Source organism: Salmo salar, chromosome ssa03, assembly GCF_905237065.1.
Source record: "Salmo salar chromosome ssa03, Ssal_v3.1, whole genome shotgun sequence".
NCBI lineage: Eukaryota > Metazoa > Chordata > Actinopteri > Salmoniformes > Salmonidae > Salmo > Salmo salar.
The window spans coordinates 27870225-27884144 of NC_059444.1; the positions used below are offsets into that span (position 1 = coordinate 27870225).

Below are 13920 nucleotides of genomic sequence, written 5' to 3' on the forward strand. Positions count from 1 at the left end.
TTCGTAATGGCTGCTCAGTGAAACGACCTGTCCTGATTTGTCATAGGCGCTTGCTAAAAAACATTAATGAGCAAGCCTTCATTCATGACCTGGCCTCTGTAAATTTGTATAGAATCAGCTCTGTCGAAGATGCTTGGACCTTATTTTTTTTATATTTTCAGTGGTATTGTTCACAAACACGCCCCATAAAGAAAATTTGAATTAGAAACTGGTTCAGCCCCTGGTTCAACCGTGATCTTGCAGAGTTACTCCGCCTCAAGAATTCCATTTGGCGAAAGGCTCGGCACACGCATACCCAGGCTGACTAGCTCTAGTTCAGGCAAATGAGAAATAAGTGCACTCAGACTATCCGGAAGGCCAAAGTTAGTTACTTTAAGGAGCAGTTCTCTCTCTGTGGGTCTAACCCCAAGAAGTTCTGGAAATCGGTTAAAGACCAGGAGAATAAACCCTCCTCCTCACAGCTGCCCATGTTCCTTAATGTTGATGATGTAGTTGTTACTGACAAGGAGCACATGGCTGAGCTGTTTAATCACCACTTCATTAAGTCAGGATTCCTATTTGACCCAGCCATTCCTCATTGCCCGTCCAACATTTCCTCATCTCCCACCCCTTCTAATGCGACCAGCCCCGATGCTCCTCCCTCTTTTTCCTCTGCCCCGCTACAAAGGCAGGCAATCACTGAATCTGAGGTGCTAAAGGAGTTCCTTAAACTTGACCCCAAAAAAACATCTGGGTCAGATGGTTTAGACCCTTTCTTCTTTAAGGTTGATGCCCCTATCATTGCCTATCTCTGACCTTTTAAATCTGTCTCTCCTCTCTGGGGAGGTTCCCATTGCTTGGAAGGCAGCCATGGTGCATCCTTTATTTAAAGGGGGGGGGGATCAAGCTGATCCTAACTGTTATAGGCCAATTTCTATTTTCTCCTGTTTATCAAAAGTGTTGGAAAAACTTGTCAATAATCAACTGACTGGCTTTCTTGATGTCTATATATAGTATTCTCTCTGGTATGCAGTCTGGTTTCCACTCAGGTTATGGATATGTCACTGCAACCTTAAAGGTCCTCAATGATGTCACCATTGCCCTTGATTCTAAGTAATGTTGTGCTGCTATTTTTGTTGACTTGATCAAAGCTTTTGATACGGTAGACCATTCCATTCTTGTGGGCCGGCTAAGGAGTATTGGTGTCTCTGTGGGGTCTTTGGCCTGGTTTGCTAACTACCTCTCTCAAAGAGCGCAGTGTATATGTCACGACTTCCTCCGAAGTCGGCTCCTCTCCTTGTTCGTTCGGCGACCGACGTCACTGGCTTTCTAGCCATTGCCGCTCCATTTTTCACATATCCATTTGTCTTGTCTTGTTTCCATACACACCTGGTTTTCATTTCCCCAATTAAGCTACTTGTATTTAACCCTCTGGTTCCCATCATGTTTTGTATGTAATTGTTTCATGTTGCTGTGGTGTCTTTTTACGCGCTTTACTTTTGTTATGTTCTATGTTTTTGAGCACATTTGATTTATGTTGTGCTCTCGTCTTGGAACTTTAATAAAGTGCGCCTGTTTACATCACGCTACTCTCCTGCACCTGACTTCGCCTCTTTTACACACGCTGACAGTATAAAGCAGAGGTGGGACCAAGTCATTGTTTTACAAGTTACAAGTAAGTCTCAAGTCTTAGCACTCAAGTCCCACGTCAAGTCCCAAGTCAAGACAGGCAAGTCAGAGTCAAGTCCCAAGTCAAGACTGTCAAGTATCAAGTCAAATTTCGAGTCCTAAACAAGTCATAATGTGCCTTCACCAAATGTAATACCATTTCATATTTTTAACAAGAGTAATAGTATGTTACATTTACGCAAAATCATAAATGCTTTTAAAAATATCTATATATTTATTACTTTCCAAATAAACATTATATTTCCATGGAAATACATGGGTAGCCATGAGAAAGACCCCCCCCCCAATAGTGATAGACTATCGAGGATCGCTATGGGGCGCAATCGGCGATGTAGGCTGGTACACAATCGCCCAACCTTAACACACACACACACACACACACACACACACACACACACACACACACACACACTCTCTGTGTGGTTACAGTAGGCTAACGTATGTCAATGGTTTTAGGAACAGCAATAACATCAGGCAGGATTAAGGCTACCAACTGCCTAGCCAGTTGTAGCTCAATCTTGGGTGCAATGATCACATTCTCGCACTGACTGACTGTGTGGAGGCTCATTGACTTAATGTTATGTTAGCTTACATGATACACCAGTAAAGTAATAAAATATATAGCTGTCCTCTATATTAGCCACTACTTACCGTTCTTCGTGCAGCTTCAAATGTCGAACAAAGTTGGAAATTGTTGCGCCTCTGTCTGTAATTTTCTTCCTGCATGTTTTGCAAGTTGCAACCTGTTTTTTGTTGATAAGGCGTCATCTTTATATCCGAAAATAATAATTTTGGGTATCATCTTTCCAAGGGCTCCATCTGAATTCACCCGGCAACGTTCCTCTGCACTGGCACGCACAACTTTTTCTCAGCTGGCACAATTTCATTGGCTGCTGTCCGATTCAAACTGTAATCCGTTAAATGAAGAGTTGATGTGCTGCACACTCTATTTAATAGCATCATTTTTAATATTTGGGCTTGGGGAGGGTATCAAGTCAGGTCAAGTCATAAGGCTCAAGTCCAAGTCAAGTCACGAGTCATTGGTGTTAAAGTCAAAGTCGAGTTGCAAGTCATCATATTTGTGACTCAAGTCTGACTCGAGTCCAAGTCATGTGACTCGAGTCCACACCTCTGGTATAAAGTCAGAACATCTGCTTCTCAGCCACTGCCTGTCACCAAGGGAGTACCCCAAGGCTCGATCCTAGGCCCCACGCTCTTCTCAATTTACATCAACATCATAGCTCAGGCAGAAGGAAGCTCTCTCATCCATTTTTAAGTAGATTATACAGTCTTATACTCAGCTGGCCCCTCCCTGGATTTTGTGTTAAACGCTCTACAACAAAGTTTTTTTTAGTGTCCAACAAGCTTTCTCTGCCCTTAACCTTAACCATTAACCATTAAAACAAAGGTCATGTGATTTGGTAAGAAGAATGCCCCTCTCCCCACAGGTGTGATTACTACTTCTGAGGGTTTAGAGCTTGAGGTAGTCACCTCATACAAGTACTTGGGAGTATGGCTAGATGGTACACTGTCCTTCTCTTAGCACATATCAAAGCTGCAGGCTAAGGTTAAATCTAAACTTGGTTTCCTCTATCATAATCGCTCCTCTTTTACCCCAGCTGCCAAACTAACCCTGATTCAGATGACCATTTTATCTATGCTAGATTACGGAGACATCATTTATAGATCGGCAGGTAAGGGTGCTCTCGACCGGCTAGATGTTCTTTACCATTCGGCCATCAGATTTGCCACCAATGCTCCTTATAGGACACATCACTACACTCTATACTCCTCTGTAAACTGGTCATCTCGCAAGAACCACTGGTTGATGCTCATTTATAAAACCCTCTTAGGCCTCACTCCCCCCTATCTGAGGTACCTACTGCAGCCCTCATCCTCCACATACGACACCCGTTCTGCCAGTCACATTCTGTTAAAGGTCCCCAAAGCACACACATTCCTTTTCAGTTCGCTGCAGCTAGCGACTGGAACGAGCTGCAACAAACACTCAATCTCTTCATTCAAAGACTCAGTCATGGACACTCTTACTGACAGTTGTGGCTGCTTCGCGTGTTGTAATGTTGTCTCTATCTTCTTGCCCTTTGTGTTGTTGTCTGTGCCCAATAATGTTTGTACCATGTTTTGTGCTGCTACCATGTTGGGCTGCTGTCATGTTGTGTTGCTACTATGTTGTTGTCATCTTGTGTTGTCACCGTGCTGTGTTATCATGTGTTGATGCTTTGCTATGTTGATGTCTTAGGTCTCTCTTTATGTAGTGTTGTGGTGTCTCCCTTGTTGTGATGTGTGTTTTGTCCTAGATTTTTATTAAATGTTTAAAAAAATTATTCCATCCCCTGTCCCCGCAGGAGGCCTTTTTGCCTTTTGGAGGTCTACGTCACCAGCCTCTAGGAGTCACTGAATTGTCTCATTACGAACACCTGATTCCAATTCCCCTGATTAGTAATTGTATATACAGTATGTGCCCTCTGTTCGCAATTGTCTTGTCAGTTATTGTTCCCATGTCCGTTGGTCTGTGAGTACCTGTGCTTTGTTATTTTGGCTTTCGTGCTGCGTGTATTGTGCACTTGTTATTATGGGTCTCGTCCCGTGTATTGTTGTGCATTTGTTATTACGGGTCTCGCCCTCTGTAGTGTATTATGGGTCTCGTCCCGTGTATTTATTACAGGTTTTACCTCGCTCTTTTGTTTGGGTTACATTCCTGTGTTTTTGTATACGTGTTTGTTTTGGGCTTCGTCCCCGTGCCTTTTCATGGCATGTCGTATATTTTAGGTGGAGTATTAAACCCCCCTATTATGAATTCCTGCACCTGTCTCCAATCATTTATACATTTATACAGGGTTCTCCTATGGGGACAGTATACTGTTGTATTTACTGTAGTGTTTTGTGAACTGTAGTATGGTATACTGTAGTATTTACTGTAAAGACCAATGCTGGAGTAGAGAAGCAGGTACGGGGAGTCAATATTTAATAAGGAACAGACATGGACCAAGACAGGAACAGTGTCAGCACAAGGGTAACACAACGACATACGACAATTAATCCTGAAGCGGGGAACACAGCTTGGGAACAGACAGATATAGGAGAGGTAATGACACAGGTGACTGAGTCCAGGTGAGTCCAATAATTGCTGATGTGCGTGACGGGGGAAGGCAGGTGTGAGTAATGCTGGGGAGCCTGGCGTCTTCGAGCGCCAGAGAGGGGGAGCGGGAGCAGGCGTGAAAATGTACTGTTGGGTTTTTCTGGACTGTAATATACTGTATTATTTACTGTAGTGTTTTTGGGGACATTACTGTAATATTTACTTAAAGTGTTTTTGTTTTATTGTCTTTTACATAAGTGTGTGGCTTTCTCCTTCAGGAAACAATAACAACAACAAACAATAATATTCTATAGTTTGCTACATAATTCTTTAGTAAGTATTGTAGTATTCTATAGTAAACTGTAGTATTTTAGATAGCACCATTGTAGCAGTATCTACTAGGCACAGCATGGCAATCTGTTTTTAATTGACCTTCAGATGAGCATGAATGCTCTTCAGCTATTTCTGGCCGTCAGCTGCCTGCCTGTTGGCTTGACTGAGCTGGATCTCCATCTCATTGAGGTATCACTAAATGTTCTTTTTCAGCCTGAGGGCCTCAGTACTGCTCCGGCACTCTGCCTCAAGAGAACTCTGCAGGGTATCAATGGCCCTCTGCAGGTTCCTCTTGGACTGCTCCATCTCCTCATCCTTCTCAGCCAGCTTGCGATCAATGTCAGCCTTGACCTGATTTAACTCAAGCTGAATTCTGAGAATCTTTTCCTCCTCATACTGCTCTCTAAGCAGGTCACAGTCATGGTGAACAGACTGCATGCGTGGGCTAGTGCATTCTTTGCCTGAGATGAGCAAGGACAGAGGGCATTCATATTATGATGAGGGTATCTTCATTCACAAATAAAGAAAATGTATTGTCTAAATTACCTTGACTTCCTCCTCCAGCTGTCTCTTTAGATCTTCAAGCTGTTGACTGTACAAATTATTTCCTCTGGTTAGCTGAGACAAGATATTCATTTTCTTCCAACTGTCTACCAAATTCATCTAAAAAGTAACAGGTTGAGGAATAAACCTTAGCTTGTCACCTTGTAATGGGAATTTTAATGTTTGTGCTTTTCTTATAACTCATTTCTGGGTTCCATTCATGTGCTATTCTATAAACCAATTTTCATGTTCATGCAAGTGGCTGACTGAACCAATCCTCACTATCAGTAACTGCAATTTGGCAGTACGCCCAGACCTTGTTTTGAGGACGAAAGATATCTCAGTTTCAAGGTCTCAGCTTAGAGAGAAGAAGCCTTGTGAGGTATTGGTCTGTCACATGTTATGAACCAATATTTTTCGGTCACTTGAATTAAACAAAACGGTAATGATTAATTAATTATGCTGAATCATGCAAACATAACTTGTCTGTGTATAGTCGTGTATATAAGACAACTGCTGGGACTGCCCAAGGAGAGCTCCTGATTGACATGTTGTCACGCCCTGACCTGAGAGAGCCTTTTTATGTCTCTATTTAGGTTTGGTCAGGGTGTGATTTGGGTGGGCATTCTATGTCTGTATTTCTATGTTGGGGATTGCTTTGTTTCTGCCGGGTATGGCTCCCAATCAGGAACAGCTGTACATCGTTGTTGCTGATTGGGAGTCATACTTAGGCAGCATGTTTTTCCTTTGGGTTTTGTGGGTAGATATTTTCTGTTTAGTGTTTTGCACCTGACAGAACTGTTTTGGCTGTCGGTTTCTTGTTTTTTGTGTTTATAGTGTTCTATCTTCAATAAATTCATGATGAGCGCTAACCACGCTGCACCTTGGTTCACTCTCTCCAAAGACAGCCATTATACATGTGTACTACGGCGCATTGAGTTGGTTGGAACCTCTCCAGCGTGCTGACAATAAACAAAAATGTATATTAAGATTGACTTCGAGTGTCCCTGTGTAAGAATTTCCACAACAACCTCATTCAGCTTTTCTATTGCAATATCCAGAGACAGCAGTTATTCTACCTGTCGTTACCAGATTGAAGGTTTTCTGAGTTGTAATGTCATTGAGGAATCTTTGGGTTTCCTCATACTTGGTCCTGTATTAATTGGCTTGGTCTTCTAGAGTTCTGCTCAACTTCTCCAATTTAATCTTCAGGAGGTAAATTCAAGAGGTAAACAGTGACCAAATGGAAAAAGCTTTGTTACTTTTTACCTTCTCCAGTTTCTGCTTCACTCTCTGCAGGGTTGTTTACCTGCTCCCCTAGGTTGGCCACACTGTCAGCTTGTTTCTTCCTGTGGCAGTTGTAGCCTAGTGCTGCAGAGTGGCCTCTTCAAGGTCTTTGCAAAGTTTCTGGATCTCTATCTACTTCCAGCCTCTCACTAATCTCCTCCAGCTCTCTGGCTAAATCTGCTCTTTGCTTCTCCACCTTGGCTCGAGCAGTACTTTTTCAAGAGCCTCTTCCGTATGTATGGTTGAAGAGTTAAAAAGGACATTGTACTTCATTACCTGAAGCTCCTTCAACCTATTTTGACGGTGGATTATTATGGCCTGTTCATTGTTAATCCTACAGATCAGATTACCGATTTCAAAGTCCTTCTTGTGTAATCAGTGGAATCCTTCATTTGTAGATCGATAAGACAAATTGCTTATTAATGTTTATGCATTTGTTTGCAGTAGTAATATAGTAATATTTTGTTATGGCTTAAATCTTACTTCTTGAGGCACTCCTCTAGCTGCTGTTTGTCATTCTCCAGGTCCATTACGCTCTCCTGGGACAACTTCAAGTCTCCCTCCATTTCCTCTTGGCTCTTTCAAGATCCATTCGCACCTTATTCTCTTGCTCAAGGGACCCTTCAAGCTGCAGAGGACAATAAGCAAACAAAAATTGCTAGTTAGTGGTTTGTTAGAATGGAAAAATGCTATCTAATCTCTATATAGGATCTCACATCATCAACTTGTTGCTCTCCCCTGTGTGAAATATCCCATCACTCACCTCTTGGACAGTTTGCCCTTTGACCCACTCGTTCCCTACTTTTACCTTTGGGTGACAGAGACCCTTTATGAGGTCAGCAGAGTTCAGGCCCATAAGATATGACACTTTGTCAGCACCTGGGAAAGAAAATCAGTGAGTTGTAATGCTCTACCTATGGATTCACAGAACTATCCAATGCTATGCTTTTGGCTTTTAGCCTGCTCTCATATTCCGTTCCATCAGCCTCTGCCTGCTCCTCGCACTGTTTCTGCTTGAACCTCATATTGCCATAGTGCATGATGGCACCAGTCAGCTTATACACTGAGTTTTTCTTCTCCACGGTAAAGCCCAGCAAATCAAAAGCACTCTGTGGAGGATGAGAAAAGCACATCAATTTAGAAGTAAGAATTGGTCCTGAAAAAAACAACACCGATATTTCATGATGCAATGATGCTCTGCTATCGTGGATATTATTATTTCAAACCAAGAACAGGGTAGGCTACAATGTTTATTTGACATATGCAACATAAATCCATCTTTTGGATTGACAACATGACAAGCTGGCTTGAAATTCAACAAGACAACACTTTGTTTTCCCAAACCAAAGAATTTACGACTGTAATACCTAAATTCAGGGGCCAGAGTGATGGTAAAGTAACACATCTGTTCCCAACATCAGCGTCATCAATAGACAACACTTGTCTCCCCCTGGGAGATGAAGGTGTAGTCATATGGATTAGCTGTCACCAGCAGCGTTTCCGTATTCCCATGAGAGCGGGAAGAGAGACATAGAAAGACAAATGTAGACATGCTATTACATCATTATTACACAACCCAAATGAATGTAGTCAATGCACCACTGTTATCTAATTGTGGTAGTGACCCAGTAATTCAGGTTTCTTGTTTGACAAGATCTGATAGAAGATGTGGTAGTCTCTCTCAGCCTTCAGCTCAAACGTGTCAAGACTTTCCAGAAGGTCTGGAAAGAAGGAGATTTAGAACAGTAGAAAATTACATTTCTTTTAGCCACTTTCTTTGGACATGTCTCAATTTAGCAGAAGCCAGTTTTCCTAAAGTGTCAAAATTAATCCTGATAAATGTACCTAAAACATAAAATGTTTGTTAGTTTATTTTCAGGTGATTAATGCTGTATTAAATAAATCATATCTATCAGAAACTCAAATCTTGAGGAGTTGTTATTTCTGATGGTCTTGGCATTACCATAAACCTCCAGAGCTGGGTTAGCCTGGATGATTTGGTCCTTAGTTTCCTTAGAATGTTACAGAAACACATATTAGCGTCACGCCCTGATGTGTTTCACCTGTCCTTGTGATTGTCTCCACCCCCTCCAGGTGTCACTTATTTTCCCCAGTGTATTTATCCCTGTGTTTCCTGTCGCTCTGTGCCAGTTCATCTTGTATGTTTCCAAGTCAACCAGCGTTTTTCCCGTTCTCCTGCCTTTTCATTCGCCTTTTTCTAGTCCTCCTGGTTTTGACCCTTGCCTGTTTCTGGACTTTGTACCCGCCTGCCTGACCATTCTGCCTGCCTTGACCACGAGCCTGTCTGCCACTCTGTACCTCCTGGACTCTGATCTGGTTTTGACCTTTTTGCCTGTACACGACCATTCTCTTGCTTACCCCTTTGGATTAATAAACATTGTAAGACTCCAACCATCTGCCTCCTGTGTCTGCATTTGGGTCTCACCTTGTGCCTTGATAATTAGATACTTGGCTACAGAACCACTCAATCGTCAAAATATGCAGGCAAAACCTGTAACAGATTGAACACCTTGTTTTGGACGGCTGTATCTTTCTTCCCACCACTAGCTGCAATGCTTGCAAACTGGATGAATCTCTTGGTGTTCACCGTCTTTCCAGCACCTGATTCTCCACTGGAAACACAGTGATCTCGGCAAACTTGCGAGGATTCTTTTGTGTACTCTGAGAGCCTTTGAAACAGTCTGTGAGAAATTAGATGGTGTAGACAGTTATTAACCTCACCAAATAACTGATTAAAACACACTATTTTGAAAAGAAGGTCTACAGTAGCCTCAACAGCACTCTGTAGGGTAGCACCATGGTGTAGCCGGAGGACAGCTAGCTTCCGTCCTCTGGGTACATTGACTTCAATACAAAACCTAGGAGGCTCATGGTTCTCACCCCCTTCCATTGACTTACACAGTAATTATGACAACTTCAGGCTAGAGGACGTCCTCCGATCAGAGCTCTTGCAGCATGAAATGACATGTTGTCCACCCAATGAAAGGATCACTGAAAGCATAAGCTACAGCTAGATAGCACTGCAGTGTATAAAATGTGGTGAGTAGTAGACTCAAAGAGAGAAAATAGTTGAACAGTTTTGAACAAATTCATTTCTTCCAAAATGAAGAAGAAGCAAGAGTCTTTTTTTTTCTCACTTTTACTTACTTAGCTAGCAAATGCAGCGACCTAGTTTAGCGTACTGAAACATCCTGCTCAAACAGAGGGATGCTATGTTAGCTAGCTGGCTATGACCTTCCAAAACAACACTGGAACTCTTCCAAGTCAAGGTAAGCTTTTGGTATTAGAAATGTATTGCCACCAGGGCCCGCCGGTGTAACTATTTACTGACTGTACACTAACTTTACTGCATGATTGTAGCAGGTTTACTAACAGGTTAGTTCTATTAGCTATGCTGACTATGATGTTACTTTAACTAATATGGTGACAACGATGTAGGCTGTGTGTGGTGGTTTGGCTTGGAAAGGTTTTTTCGCCTCGTCACATACAACTGTTGTGTTGTGCACTGAAGTCTACAAGGGACGAGAAGGAATACAACGTGGCTGCTATGAGAGTGAACTCTGTTTACGTGTGATTCATTTTCCAATTCTGTTGAAAAACGTTTCTTAAACGGGGATAAACCTACCTGAATTTGTCCAATAAACTCTCCTTTGCAACTGTTGGACTAATGATTACACCTCAAATTTGTCTCTCAACCTGTGTGCATTCTACATTGTAAACTTTCATTCATAGGCTAGGTTGTAGCAACCTCGTGATGGGTATAGGAACATTTGAGTATCATGTAGTAGCCTAAACCCATCGCTGTTACATTGAGCTGGGTGAATGAAATATAAATGAGTCATCCAATATGCTGTAATTGAAATAAGGCCATGCTCATGACGAAAAAATTGTCCTCTCTCATCTTAAATGGCACTGACTGCCACTGGTCTGCACAGTGACCGAGTCGCCTTCGTGGCTGGTGACGGACGCCTGGACAAACTTCTTCGGCATTTCCACCATACATTCCCGTGTCTCATTACATCACTAATCCTTTGTCAAAAGCATAGCAATAAATCATACAATTAGATTCCGATGTATGTAACAATAATCACACAATAAAAGTGTATGGAGTGTTAATTTACCTTGAACACTGCTAAGAGGTGGATAAGGATGGATGCTTCAGAACTGTATTCCTGCAATAGCGGAGATCAAATATATAACCTCTGTAGGCCCTGCCCTCAAAGGCCAAGGACACTGTAACCCATGACCCCCCCTACGCACAAAACAAACACACGCACAAACCTCACAATCACCCACTGAGACACAAACTACTCCTGACTCCAGAGGGACATGCCACTCTTGCCCAGAGGAGTGCATTGTTGTCTGTCTACCTCCCTTGGCCAGCATTCCACAGCTCCATTGTGATTGTATGAGATAATATCCAGGGAAATGCAGATGTCTATGCTGTGAGTCACACATATACAAGCACTCATTACCATCCCCAACACTTCATCTGTCACTGTCAGTATTGCTCTTTTCATCTTCTTTGTTATCTAGGGTTTAATATAAGTCTCATTTTGGCCCATCCACCTTTCTATATCTCCATCTGTCTCAACCCAAGGGGAACGGCAGGGATGGCCGCGTTCACAGCTGAATGTGCATGTGACAGTGCTGGTGTAAATCCTCATTATCACTCATCCAACTATTTGTTTTGAAAAGGTCACATTGACTGATTGAATCACCTAGCTGATCCAACATATACACTTGCGTTAAAGTGTTGCTATGATCTTGTTATTATGACTCTACATTATTTATAGCAATGTGATTTGGAACATTCCCATTCCTCTCTGAAATGCTACATAGGAAATACAATCTTGACTCTCACTCGTCCAATGATAGCAGAGCTAAGGGAGCAATAACTTTAAATTAACACTTGCCTCAGTGTTATCTGCCTCCAGGGTCCTTTCCCATCTAGGACTTCCTCCCAGGTCCATTTATCCTGACCACGCTTCTTGGTCCTTTGGTGGTGGGTAGTTCTGTAATGCTTGTCGTTTGTAGTTGAAGGAGAAGTGGACCAAAACGCAGCGTGGTAAGTGTCCATGACATTTATTTTCAAGAAACACTCAAACAAAATAACAAAAGGGAAAAACGAAAACGCACAGTTCCGTCAGGCACATAAGCTAAACAGAAAATAACTACCCACAAAACACAGGTGGGAAAAGGCTGCCTAAGTATGATTCCCAATCAGAGACAACGATAGACAGCTGCCTCTGATTGGGAACCCTACTCGGTCACAACAAAGAAATATACAACATAGAATGCCCACCCCACATCACACCCTGACCTGACCAAATAGAGGAATAAAACGTCTCTCTAAGGTCAGGGCTTGACAGGTTGCCTCACCTAGCTACCTTAATGGATGCACTAGCTGTAAATTGTTCTGGATAAGAGCGTTTGCTAAATGACTAAAATATAAATATGAGTCGGTTTGTTGATCGCTCTCATAGAATTTGGTTGGGTCGGATCCACCATGGTCCACCAGAACCAATACATTTACATTACATTTAAATAATTTAGCAGACACTGTTATCCAGACAAACCCCTCAAGCCAAAGCACCATTATCTCTGCCATTACCACACTTATTGTCAGGTTCGGCCACTAATTTCACTCTGGACTTTGAAGTTCGAAAGTATGCATACTTACTTCAAGCAGTGTGAACGGAAATTGCACAACTTTAAGAATATATGTGGGACTCTAGCAGAGATTCACCAACTGTTCCAAGTCTATTTAAGTGCTGGCAGTTTATTCCAGGTAGAAAACTGAACTGACTTTTATGCCAGTGATTACAACAAGAAGATTGAAGATTCAGTCGCTGTATTTCACTTCAAATCTGACAACACAGCCGTTTCAAATGATATCACTGTCAAAGGCACAAAGTACAGAAAGAGAATGTATGTTGTGATGGGGAAAGATGAGGATGGATTGCAAATGGTTGAGATGAAGGTGATCCAGGTCCATTGCTACTCTTCTGTTCATTCTGTTTTAGAGAGGCAGCAGGCTGTGCAGCTAGTTGATTTAGGTATTCACTGCCTAACAGGAGTAGCCCAGGACTCAAACTTGATCTGCATGAAGACCTTCTTGATTATTACTCCTTAGTAGAGTACAAGGTATGTGGCAAATCAATGACGATCCTTCATCATTCTTTCCTTTTGTTGTAGAGCCATGACAGCGCTAGTAGAGGAGATAGGAGAGGCAGTATTGTCAGTACTACCAGATTTGCCTGAGGAGACCACGTTCAACCCTCCAGGACAAGGGAAAGGGGGATACCAAGTCAGTTGTCCAACTGAATGTATTCAACCGAAATGTGTCTTCCACATTTAACCCAATCCTCTGAATCAGAGGTGGTTGTAGAGGGAAAGCCAGACCTGCAACTTCTTAAAGAAGAAGACCTACTATACAGGAGCACATCAGACCAATACAATGCCGGAAGCTGCTTAATGCATGGAGATTTGAAGGTATTATATTTTGCTAAAAGATTTACAAGTACTGTACAGTTGAGAGGAAATGTTTGAAATTGTATTACTTTAAATTGTATTACTTTAGTTGAGCAACTATTTTACTTCCAAGGAGTGACACAGCTGGTGCCATCAAGGATATATCAACATTTGAGCCATTAAGCCCTTCCCCTTCACAGTCATCCTCCACATCCAGCACAACCCGGTCAACAATGAATACGACCAGTACTGTAGACCTGGACATCTGGCCGGAGAACTTCACTGTCCCTTGGGGCAAAATGTGCATCAGCCATCGCCAGAGGCACACTGCCAACCCCTGGAGAACGAAGAGAGATGGTGAGAATTACAGTAGGTGCAATGAGAGTTATTGAACCTAATCCAACCAGAGCAGATTGCCGTACAATAGCTAAGAGGATGGTACAACAGTACCCGAAAAGCTTTGCTGATACAATGAAAGATGGGTCTACAATTGG

General features: G+C 42.4%; 1 pseudogene; it reads right to left on the minus strand.

Moving 5' to 3' along the window:
* Positions 1 to 7420: 7420 nt before the first annotated feature.
* On the minus strand, positions 7421 to 10942 carry LOC123741835 (myosin-7-like; annotated as a pseudogene).
* Between the last annotated feature and the right edge of the window lie 2978 nt (positions 10943 to 13920).